This window comes from Helianthus annuus, chromosome 8 (genome assembly GCF_002127325.2).
Source record: "Helianthus annuus cultivar XRQ/B chromosome 8, HanXRQr2.0-SUNRISE, whole genome shotgun sequence".
Classification (NCBI taxonomy): Eukaryota; Viridiplantae; Streptophyta; class Magnoliopsida; order Asterales; family Asteraceae; genus Helianthus; species Helianthus annuus.
The window spans coordinates 72412521-72425473 of NC_035440.2; positions in this window are offsets into that span (position 1 = coordinate 72412521).

Below are 12953 nucleotides of genomic sequence, written 5' to 3' on the forward strand. Positions count from 1 at the left end.
GATCGATCTGATCGTAATCCTCCTTGGTGACGTTAGTGTTTCCAATCTTTCCTACCAAAAGACTCTCATATGACTCTAACACAGAAGCTAAGTACACCATTTGTTGCTTTGCGGATTCTTCACTGAAATTTTGACCATTTTTTAAATCCACAGCAATGTTGCATTGAAATAGATTCTTTGGTACTGATTGATGTTGACTTGAAGTACTAGTAGATGATCCTTGATTTGAAGCATTTGGATGATATTCCTCCATGAAAACCATTGTTTAAACTTTCTTGATTTGTTGGATTAGAACTTTCTACTGAAAAAGTTGTCTTAGGGGACGCAGTCTTGGGAATCATGCTTCTTGGATAGTACAGCTCCAAGTTCTGCTGATATGAAGAATGATTGACTTTGTTTGATTTCTTTATCTCCAGCTCATGACTCTCTAGTCTTTCAATCAACAAATCAACTGTCAGTTTATCCGACGTGATTGTATTCTTCAACATCAAAGCAAAGTATTGCCAATCCATATCATCTGGCAATGAGTCAAACAATTTGTCAACTAATTCTTCTTGGGAATATACAATCCCATGTCTTGCCAGCTCCAACTTCAAGTGCCCAAACCTCTCAATCATCTTAGAAACAGATTCATTTTTTAAACATCCAAATAAATCAAACTCTTTTCTCAACAGTTTCTTTTTGTTTTTTACTATTTCAGCACTTCCTAAGCATTTTACTTCTAACTTTTTCCAAAGATCTGTAGCATTTTTGTACTCGATTAAAGATATTATATCTTCTCTGACAGACTGAAACAGCAATGCGATGCACTTTTGATCGACAACAAAATTCTCTATATCTTCTGCTGTTGTCAGGTTTTCACCACGTTGTCCTCCATAATTGTATCCATTCTTTAGACTTTTCTAGCTAGGATACGCAAATGCCTTTAACCATTCTTCAAATTTCTTGGCCCACCGACTGTACTCTTCGATTTCCATCAACTTTGGAGGTTTGTTATATGTGCCGTATGCACTCTCCACGCTTAAGAGGTCGGTCAAAGTTTTCTTTGCATTTGGAGTGTTCTCATTGGTGTTACTTGAAGTATCATCTCCGGTGTTTCCAACGAAGGCATACATGTCACTGAAAGGATTCATGAACTCGTCCATTTTTAAGTACCTGAAACAGTTATCAAACACTTAGACAAATCTTTGTGAATTTCAAAAGTTTAATGCAAGTGCACTTGGATCGAATGACTGTTTGATCGGACAGTACACAACTGTTTTCACTCAATCGGTGAGCTGTTCGATCGGTCGGTCTGTCCGATCGGTCAGCTTGTCCGATTGGATGACAATCAAATGAATATAAAAGCAATTTACCGTCCGATCAGTCGACTTGTCCGATCGGCTAGCAATATGACGTAAGCAAAGAATAACAACTATCAACAATGCTGTTCGATCGATCAACTTGTCCGATCGGCTAACACTGATGATGTCAGCAACACAATCTGTGAGCAATCTAAATCAAGTCATCCGTACAGTTGTCCGAACGAATTGATGATGTCAGCAATTCTTAAGAACAGCTAGGTCGTCCGAACAGCTGACATCAGCAACCAATAACAGTTTTTCATAGGTTTTGATGAATTTGAACAAGTTTTTGAACGAATTTTGCAATGAAAACTTTTATTATACTTCTACTGATTGCGAATCGATCTATATCATATTTATCAAATTTTAACCATAAAATCACGTCCAATTTTAAGTTTTTCAGATTTTATGGTGACAAATTGAGAAACAATGCTAGAAATGAGTAGAAAGTAGAAGACTATGTCAAATTTCCGATGAAATTTGACTCGAATCGGCAGAAAAAGCAAATTTCTGGTGAAATTTGGCTCTAAATTAGCAAAAAAAGCTCGAATTCCGGTGAATTCGTTGTCGTAGATCTCGATTCAGCTCCCTGAACGCTCTGATACCACTTGTTGGTCCCTTTGAAAGGATCTGTTCGTCGGAAACTAAGATGAATCGGCTTTGACTAATGTGCAGAATCCATTTGATCAAACCACATATATACGACAAAGTATTCAACTCTAAAATACTGTATGATCTTTCATTTATCAGATATGAAAGTACACGAGTGCCTCTGAAAGTTCAGACTGACATGAATTCTCCAGCGAGTCAAAGTAGCAAAAGTTACAAATGAACTGTTCGGCCAGCTATTTATAGGCAGTGTCAGGATAGGATGAGTGATGGCCGATCGGCTGGGTTAGCCGATCGGCTGACATTGCTGACCGATCGGACAGCCTGTCCGATCGGTTGGGCTGTCCGATCGGCTGGGCTAGCCGATCGGCTGGCATAGTCAACAAAAGTCAGCACTTAACAATAACGCGCCATATCCTGACCTGCTAGACTAACTATCATACATACATACATAAATTGTTCACAAACATTACAAAATATGACTACATGCTGACGGAAGCTACAGACGTTTACACTAACAACATGGCAAAAATATACAAGTGAAAGATACCCCCATCCTTGGGAAGAAAATACAAGTATAAATACTTGGGAAGTATTAAGTTAAAATAATTGTTTCAACAAGTATTCCAAAATTTAATAAATATAGTTTAAGTTAAAATATTAATTATTTTAACAAATAATTACATAACTCGGAATAATACCGAAGACACAAAAGAAACGTAACTAAAAAACATTAATACTAAGTCAACGCACGACCCGCCCGTCTAATAAACATTATTACGTTGTTGGTAGTCGTGTTTACCCGAAGGAGATTGAGTTACGGTGGATGAAGATGCAAGACTGTGAGTTCATGTCCCCCTTTTCTTTAAACTGTTTTGTTTTATAACTTCGGGGGTGAAGTACATATTACAAAATGATTACAAACAATTACAATTGGTATGGTTGGCTTTGGAGAGTACAGTAGATCATGTGAATGGGTAGGCGCACTCCTAAGACCATTAATCCTTGTGTTAGGACCGAGGGGCATGAGTGATAGATCTATTTGGGTGTAGCGAGCCCACACCCATGTGGACCGGGGTTTGGCCCATGAGGTGACTATGTCTTACAGCCGAAGGCCCGATCCAAAATCTGCTAGGTTTGAGCCTTCCTACGCCGTTGCACGTATGTTAATGGCCTTGCAAACCATTAATTGATCTGTTTCCTTGTTTTGCTTTCATACCGGGATTTACAAACATACATAAATACAATATTTACAAGGTTTTATTTATACACATAAATAAACACATGAACTCGCTCAACTTTTGTTGATGTTTTCAAAATACATGTACTTCAGGGAATTAAGAATGTGGATCTGGCGGGCGTTCGGAGGTTACAAGTGTTGTTAAGAATAAAAGATGTCATCCATGGTCTCGAGGTTTGGTTTGGGTGTCCTATCTTGGACAAGACACTCTTAAACAATTCGTATGGTTTGTAAAAACTTGGATTTGAAGTCTATGTCTTAAACGTTGATGTTGGTGATGTTTGTAAACTTAATTAATGGATGACCATCTATGGTTTTATCATATAGTGTTGTTATGATTGAATGTAATGATATTAAGCAAGTCACATAATCACGCTTCCGCAAAAGACAGGGTGTGACATGTTGAACTGCACTTTGCTTACCTGTATCAACACCAACCTTAGTAGTTACTTCATCAAAATTGAATTTATCTAGATCAAATAATTCTACAGGGTTTTTAGGGATTTTCAAGGATGACAATTCATTGAATTTTACATTCTAGGTTTCCTCTATTGTCACACCCCCAAAATCCACAAGCGGAGTACTACCGCTTGGGAGCGTGACTGACCAGGATCAAGCCACCAATCATATAGAACAATGTAAATAGTAAAAGTAAATGTAGGTTAACCAAACCAATCCATATGAAAGGTGTTCAAAACATAAGTATAAATTCAACGTTTAGCGGAAGCATATGAGTAAAAGCCCAACACAAATAAAGTATGTAATGTCATAATGTTTAATCAAAGCATTCACGATCCTTGTCCACAACGACCGCGTCTCCCAGTGCAAGCTCCATGAATACCTAACGGCCTGCAAGGCATGTAACAGAGAGTCAACAACTAGTTGAGCGAGTTCACAGTAAGTAAGTTCGTAATAGTAAGTTTGTATCGTAACGTGTGGCTCTACTAGGCCGATAGTATATTCTATTAGTGGGGGCTTCCCATGTTTGTATATACACTAGACTATTTGTAACCATAAGTGTTCTTCTTAACCCGAGAACAATAGTACGTACAAACTTTACGTAGGTTTTACGTAAGTGTCCTTCTTTACCCGAGGACAGTGGTACGCGTGGGGTTTACGTACGTTTTACGTAAGTGTCCTTCCTGACTCCGGAAGACAGTAGCATGTGTGAGTTTACGTAGGTTTTACGTAAGTGTCCTTCCTGACTCCGGAAGACAGTAGCATGTACTTGTTTACGTAGGTTTTACGTAAGTGTCCTGCTTAACCCGAGGACCATGGTAGATAGTCTAGTAACCGTGTAAGTACGAGAAAGTGTTCAATCCCATCATTCAACCCATTCCCAATCCCTGGGAATCCCATGCCTTGGTAAAGAGTGTGAACTCACCTTGGTTTGCTCGGTTTGTTATTGCTTCTAGTGTTTATAAATGGTTAGGTCCGTTACACACGACCTAAGGTACATTGCACATAAACTCGATGTAAGTGTTTACGTTCAATTATGGTTTACAATTCCTTGATGTCCAAACAACTGTGATCCGTGTGATAATTGTGTACAGAATGATATAAGATAGATTGTTCATACATACAGTATCATCCCGTAATGTACAGTGACATGCAGTAATATACAGAAACATACAGTAATACAGTAGGCTCTAACATTGGTGTTTGCAATAAACCCATACACTGATTCATACATGAAATTCGGACCATATAGCCTCAATAAACCCGGATCATGCTTCACACATAAAACTCAGACTATACAAGCATCATGAAATTCGGACAAGGGCATCAAGCATAAAACTCAGACAAACAACCCCTAGTGAAACTCGGACCACTCATATTCATAAAACTCAGATCAATCTTCCTCATAAAACTCGGACCCTTCATGTTTAAATCAAAAGTTCGGACCCCTTCATGTCTAACTCAAAAGTTCGGACCCTTCATGTTTACATCAAAAGTTCGGACCCCTTCATGTTTAACTCAAAAGTTCGGACCCCCTTCATGCACAATAAGCTCGGCCCATGTTTTCTCCTACAAAGGTCAGACCTATCTTCTATATACAAAAGTCGGACTATGCATAAACAACACAAAAGTTGGACCATTCATAACATGGGAAATTCGAAACAATCTAGTATATTATTCAAAAGTCGGGCTAGTCAACAAAGCTTAAAACTCGGACTACACATATACAATAAAATTCGGACATTATATGCACTCAGAAGTCAGGCCATGTTCATTTATATAATTCGGATCATATAGTGTTTAATCAAAACTCAGACTAAGACTATGCATCTCATTCACAAAACTCAGACACTTAACTCCGAGTTATAACATACGTGATTTCGAAAACCAGTTTACAGAATGAATGGAACAGTTACATTTACAGACTACGATCAAAACCCTAATCTTCATACTTTGGCAATGCTGTAATCAAATCAAAATCAAACAATTCTAACATATCATGCATCTTAACATCAGGCAAATGATTACACAACTAATCATAACCATTTCACAATAATCAGAATTGATCAATAAACACAGAACCATTACATGTAGAACTAGGGTTTTGCATGAATCACATAATCAAGGATTAACAACCAATAATCATTAAACGTTTACCTTAGATTGATTCTAGATGAATTGGAAGATCAAGATTGATGCAAGAGAACTTGTGTAGTTAAGATTGATAGCCAAGAATGATGAGAGGAATGGTTGTAGAGAGGAGGAATTGAAATGCCGTATGATGAAAATTAGTGAGAATGATTAGGGTTAAGGGTTTTGTTTTATTTTCACTATTAACACTAAACACCCTTAAGTATTATCTCTTACATAAATACATGCACAAGACATACAATTTACAGTTTCATCACCAAGTTCATGTATTTGTTAAATCATTCGTAAAACTTTATCAAATCCAAAACGTACATAGTTACAAAGCAACAAATTATGCAAGTAAGCAACTAAACAAACAGTGAACGTGCAATAAATGCGAAAGTGGAATCTCGGAAACTCGAGTTGTCACATCTATAGTCATGGTCCTTGTGTTAAACACTTTATAGGCCTTGGCTGTAGAAGAATATCCCAAGAAATATCCACAGTCCACCTTTGTTGCAAACTTTGACATTGAATCTTTGAGATTCAAGTTAAAGCATGGACACCCAAATATTTTAAAAAACGATATCAATGGGTATATTTTGAACATATTCTCATTGGCAATCTTTTGATGCCTAGGATTTAGGAAAAAATACAAGTTTTGTCCTTTATCTTTATACATTTTTCAGGCGGTGTCCTTTTTAACGAATGTTGACAGGCGGTGTCTTTTACTAGGTATTTTGTTGCAAGTTTAGTCCTTTACACCCAACCCTGTTAAAAAACCCTGTTAATTGTTGGGTGTAAAGGACTAAACTTGCAACAAAATACCTAGGTAAAGGACTAAACTTGCAACAAAATACCTAGTAAAGGACATCGCATGTCAACAATTAACAAGGTTTTTTAACTGGATTAGGTGTAATGGACTAAACTTGCAACAAAATACCTAGTAAAGGACACCGCCTGTCAACATTCGTTAATAAGGACACCGCCTGAAAAGTAGTATCAAGATAAAGGACAAAACTTGTAATTTTTCCTAGGATTTATTAAAACCATGTTTTGAACATTTTATGCAGTATTCACGACTTCTGCCCAAAAGGATAATAGAAGACCAGAATCTGCAAGCATAGTTCTTGCAGCCTTAATTAGGGTTTTGTTTTTTCTTTGAGCAACCCCATTTTGTTAAGGTGTTTTGGGAATACTGAACTATCTCAGTATTCCTTTGGATATGCAAAATTCATCAACCTCTTGGTTTCTGAATTATGTGTCACCCCTAAAATACCTCATGCGAAATCCCCCGCGAGGCATGTGACATACTAGGATCTAGCCACTAATCACATTGAACTCATAACAAGATTTCAAATAAAAGCTTTCTTTCATTAAAATGAAGCGTTACAAAACATTATTTATAACTCGTTGGGTTCAGCGGAAGCATAATACAAAGTATAATCAAAACCCAAGTGTATGTAACCAACTAGTCTTCTTTCAAGTGTCCATGTATCTCGACCCATGACCATTCCAGCATCCCAGACATCAAGTTCCACATCCACACATACCTATAACCTGCGAGCATGCACACAAGTGTATTAGACAACGCTGGTGAGTTTACAGTTTTATGAAAACGTTTGGTTACCAAGTGTTTAATCTAGTTTAATAACAATTCCGAAAGTAATGTTGATAATAACTTGATACCATACAAGATGGCTTCAGATTATTTTGCCCTTTCCCCAATGCCCCTATCAAAGCCTTGGGCATGACTGGGTCATTAATTCACACCCGTCCTCTCAGGTACGGGGTGTGGGTGCCAAACCTAGATAGCGCTACCAACTAATACCCCGTTACCTATCAGGTAACAAACAAGAAGGGACTTAATGGTGATAGGAGTGCGTGTATTATTCAGCATTCTAGTTTTTACCCAAAAGACTTATTCCTCTCAGGAATATCCACTGATTTACCCAAACACCTATTCCTCTCAGGAATACCCATTTGACTGTCCCACCCACCGGGACGCATGCTCAAGAGAAGTGAACTCACCTTAGATTGCTCGGATTGTTAAATTACTTTACCCGTTCCAAGTTAGTTAACCAAACCCTATCGTGGTTAACAAAGATAATCAGTTTCTTAAACACATATTCAAATCACGTATACGGGGAGTCACAAGTAATACCATTGACACGTAACACATAGCAAACATTTAGATTTCATACGCGTTCATAATACAAGTTCATGTTCCCAAGAGTAGTTACCAATAACATCAATTTCATAATAACTGAATCACGTAGTGTCACAGATTGCATTCATCACAAAGATCACTGTATAACATGTAGCAAATACCCAGTTCTTATACAAGTTCACATCTCATGTGATTATCACATCACAACGCATGTCAGATGAGTGTTTTGTCCACACAAGTCAAATCAGAATTCTCATTCTTAACTATTGTTATCTTGCAACATCAGAATTTAATAACACATATGTTCATCGTTATATGCATCGTAATTGTCTACTGTTCCTCCTATTTGCCTTCACGGGGAAGTATCCTTGTGACGAAGGATTAACCTACGTCGAGTTTGCTTTTGGCGAAGACCCTCGAGGTTCGTCAGAGATCCTTCAACGAAGAATCAACCTTCGCCGGGACAAAGTGTCACGAAGAACTCATTCTTCGTCGAGATGGGGTTTGGCTAAGATCCACCATGGTTCGCCACGGATCAATCTTCGTCGCCCCTCATCAGACTATCAAACAGTTACACCCCTTAAACACATACGACAGTTTACACATTTCCAAGCATGAATAACAGATCAAGCGACAATTACTTTATATAATTTAATCCAACCCTAATCGTCTCCGTTTATGTTAAACAGAAATCCTAATCAAGATCATTGAATTGAAATCATACCTAGTCCTCATTGATTTACATATTCCTATTCACCATTTAGTTATTGACAGAATATCACAATGTAAACGGCGTTCAACCAGAATCTTATCACACTAGTATAACATCAATCATCCATTTATGCATCACATATTCACAGATCATCAAAACCCCATTCATACATTTAACACCACATCGGCCTTATTTTCTAGCATGCACAGATATGATTTAACACAACAACCTGTAACTATTCAATCACATAAAACCAGGGAATCGAATAACACAATGGTAAGAATAACTAACCGAGATGGTCAAGACGAAAAACCACGAAAAGCTTCAAGAAAAGAGTATGGCGGCCGTCACGTATGTGAGAGGGAGAGGGAACTTAGGGTTTGAGATGTTTACGTTGAACGGGTTATGAGGGGTTATACGAATAAAATAACAACAGACTATACTGGGCCTCTAATCAACCTGGGCCAAAGCCACTTTCCAGCGAACATTGTCCCTCGATGAAGATCCAAAGTTCGTCAAAGGTGTTGATGGCGAAGGTCTATCTTCGCCAAGGGAGTTCGTGACGACGAAGAATCATTCTTCGTCCTTAACTGTAGATGGCGAAGATCCATTACACCTTAACCATTGACATGACACATTTAAACATTCCACATTTCACATTAAACATGAACATATACTTTAATTATTCAAATAATTCAAATAAACTACATATAAAACAAATTGTAAAAACAAGATTGTGACATAAGTGATGCATAGGGGAAAGACCTTGAAATGTCGGGTTGTCACCTTATGTCCAATTGTCACTTCTGATGGACTTTACAGGAAGATCATATTGTTTTTTATTATTTTTATGATAAATTCTTTTAAGATTCCTAAAGTCTCATGTTTTGAGTGAAGAAAGAATGTCCATGTAAACCTACAAAAATTATCAACTATCACTAAGCAATATCGCTTTTTACACAAGCTCATGATTTTTACTAGGCCAAACAAATCCTTTTGTAGCAGTTGTAAGCATTTGGTTGTTTTGGACTCTTCAATGGGTTTGTGTGAAACTTTGTGTTGTTTTCCTTTTAAACAGGATACACAATGTTCATCACTTCTAAATTGTTTGGTTGGTAAACCTCTAACAAGTTTTTCTTTTGTTAGAGTGTTAGTAGTTCTTAAATTAACATGTCCCAACCTTCTATGCCATAACTCTGTCTCTTTTGTAGAGCCAATAGAGAATAGGCAAACATTGATTTTTCAGTTTTCTTTCGACATGTCTACCATATAAACATTGCCACTTCTATTAGCAACAAGTTATGCAGTACTTTCAGTTATAATTTTGTCTATCTTATTTACAACCTCAGGTCCCGCAATTTTACAAGTTGTCTTTGTAAAAGAATGAGCGATAGCCTTTGTCACTCATTTGTGAGACACTGAGTAAATTAAATTTTAAGTTGTCTATTAGATTGACATTTTCAAATTTTAGTTTTTTAGCTTGGACAGTCCCTGACCCCACTACCTTTCCTTTTGAATTATTTCCAAAAGAAATATCACCACGTCCATGAGTATCGAAGTTTGTCAGTAGAGCTTTACATCCAGTCATATGTCTGGGAGCTCCACTATCTACATACCATTCTAGGCATGTAGATACTCCCAATTTGGTTGCCATGAATGCACAATTGCAATTATTTTCATCTTTAGTGTTATTCCAAGGATCACTGATTTTTACAACCTCATCATCTCTCATTTTAACTGATATTTGTCTATATTAGGTTAGATATACTCTCAACATTTTGTATCTCGTGAGTTTTCTAATTGTTTTATTAGTTTCCTTGGTTTTACTGAATTTCTCTTTCAACTCATCCCATATCTCTTTTGCACTACCATTGTGTGATAGTTCTGCAAAGATCTCGTTTGGTAGAGCTCTAGCAATTATAATAAGTGTTTTGACATCTATCTCAAACTTTTTGAAATCAAGCATAGAGGAATCTTCCGGTTTCTTTGGCTCATTTACACCAGGATTTTCAACACAATGTGCCATTGCAATATGTGACCCGTACACTACTGACCTCCAATATACTGTGTTTTGTTGAGCAAGATAGTTTACCATTTGACGTTGCCAGATATGATAATTTTATCTGTCAAGCATCAGTGGTTTTCTATCACAACCCGAGATAAGGGAATCATAGTTTTTGAGAGTAATTCTCTTTTGATCTTTTTAGAAGAAGAATAGAGTATTGTGTACGAAACTATTGAGTTCTTACACTTTCTACTCTGAGCAACGAATAGTTAATGGATCTTTAATGAACTGAACTTTTTGTGTTAAACTGATTGTGAAATCGAGTTTAAAGGTGACCAAGCTTTAATACCAATTGTTGGGATATGAGTTTGATATTTGCAAACTAATTTTGATTATCACAATACAATTCACAAATAGAGAAATATTATCATAAACTATTTTCTGATGTGCTGATCACTCACTAGAACTATTCGTACAAAAGAGAATGTAAATTGATAAATAGATCACTAAAAACTGTGATTTATTTATACCAGTATTAAAGCTTTGATCGTGATGTGCTGGCGTCCCCCTGATAATGACATCTAACATTCCTAACATAAAATATTCTCAGATGTTTACAAACATCTAAGCAAATGTTATCATCTAATCTAGGCTATACTAAAACACTGATGAAATAAAGTATTGTTACATTGAGAAAGTACTGTCTAAACTATCCTCTATTGTAGTAGTATAAACATCTGTTTAGCCTAACAGATGTTTGGTCTTCTTCATAAGACCTTTGCTTGATTAGCGGTTGGAAGTCTTCATCAGATGTTAGCCATGCTCTTGAACAGATGTTTTGAATAGGTGTTCATGATTCACTATCCTTGGGGAGAGACTGGTTCAATCTTTTGGTTATTTCTTGATTAGTGGATCATGCTTTGGTTTTTGGATATTACTGTTCTTTTGTATGCCCAACAATATATATATATATATATATATATATATGGATTCGCTCTGAGGATCGATTCCTTAACTGTTGAATGCGATAAACACGTATCTTGTGCGGAATCCAAGTACGTGTGTAGATTGAACACAAAGATGTTGGTACACAATGTCTATGTCATCAGTCTAGGTCGTGTCAGTAGCTTGTAATAGGGGTTAAAGTGTAAAAGTTTAAAGTTATTTAATGTAATGTCCAATTCGCACGAAATGGCTTATGTAAGGCCAGTTCGCACGGAATGGATTTTACAAATTCGTGCGAAATGGTCATGCCATTTCATGCGGATTAGAAACCCTACAAATAGGGGTGTTGGGTTTTCCATTTGGAACGATCCTGGTGAAATCTCTCACGAAGTGCTGTCACATTCTCTGCATGTATTAACGTCTAATATCAATGGAAAACCAGTTTAAAGTGTATTTCTCTGCTTCTACTCACATTCTAACACCGATTCAAGGTTACTAGATTGTTTCCGCCTCTCTAGTGACTTGATTTAACTCTGACCGACTCGTATTTGATCGAATCTCAATCCTATAAGGGGTATCAGAGCTCAGAATGAGTTAAATCTGAGATATCAGTGTTTTGAATGTGTGAAAATCTGATTCTTCTACTCTTTCTTGGACTTTTGAACGATTCCACAGACAAAATGCACTGAATTTTGAATATAACGTATAAAACACCGTTTTAATCAATCCTTCAAAGTTACAGACCTTAATTCGGACTAAAATTGATCAAAAAGTATCAAAAACATCAGATCGTATGAACATGTTGCTCAATTCGTGTGAAAAGTGCCAAGTCGTTTGAAAATTTGTCAATTCGTTTGAAAATTTTGTCCAATTCGCACGAATTGGACCATTTCTCTTGAAAATCCAAATTGTCTGATCACCTCGCACGAATTGAGGACCAGGTCATGTGAAATTGCTTCATTTCCCATGAATTGGAAACTTTTTACTCATTTCGCACGAATTGACATTCCAATTCGTTTGAAATTGTCAGGTCGCTTGAAAAATCATTTCGTTTGAAATCAATTCGTTTGAAAATAGTCCATTTCGTTTGAGGTCCAATCCGTTTGAAAATCCAAATCATGTGGAAGTCAGTTCATTTGAAAAGTGATTTTTACAAAAACTTAGAAAATTTTTCGAAACTGTTTTCATCGTTTAAAATGGAGAACCAAGAATTTTATAACATGTTTTTCGGAGGAGGAATGACAGCATCTCAAACTCCAGCGAGTATTGTGCAGAACGTAAACATGGAGAACGAGCTTGGTACAATGCAAAAGCCACCAAAATTAATGAACATTGACGAA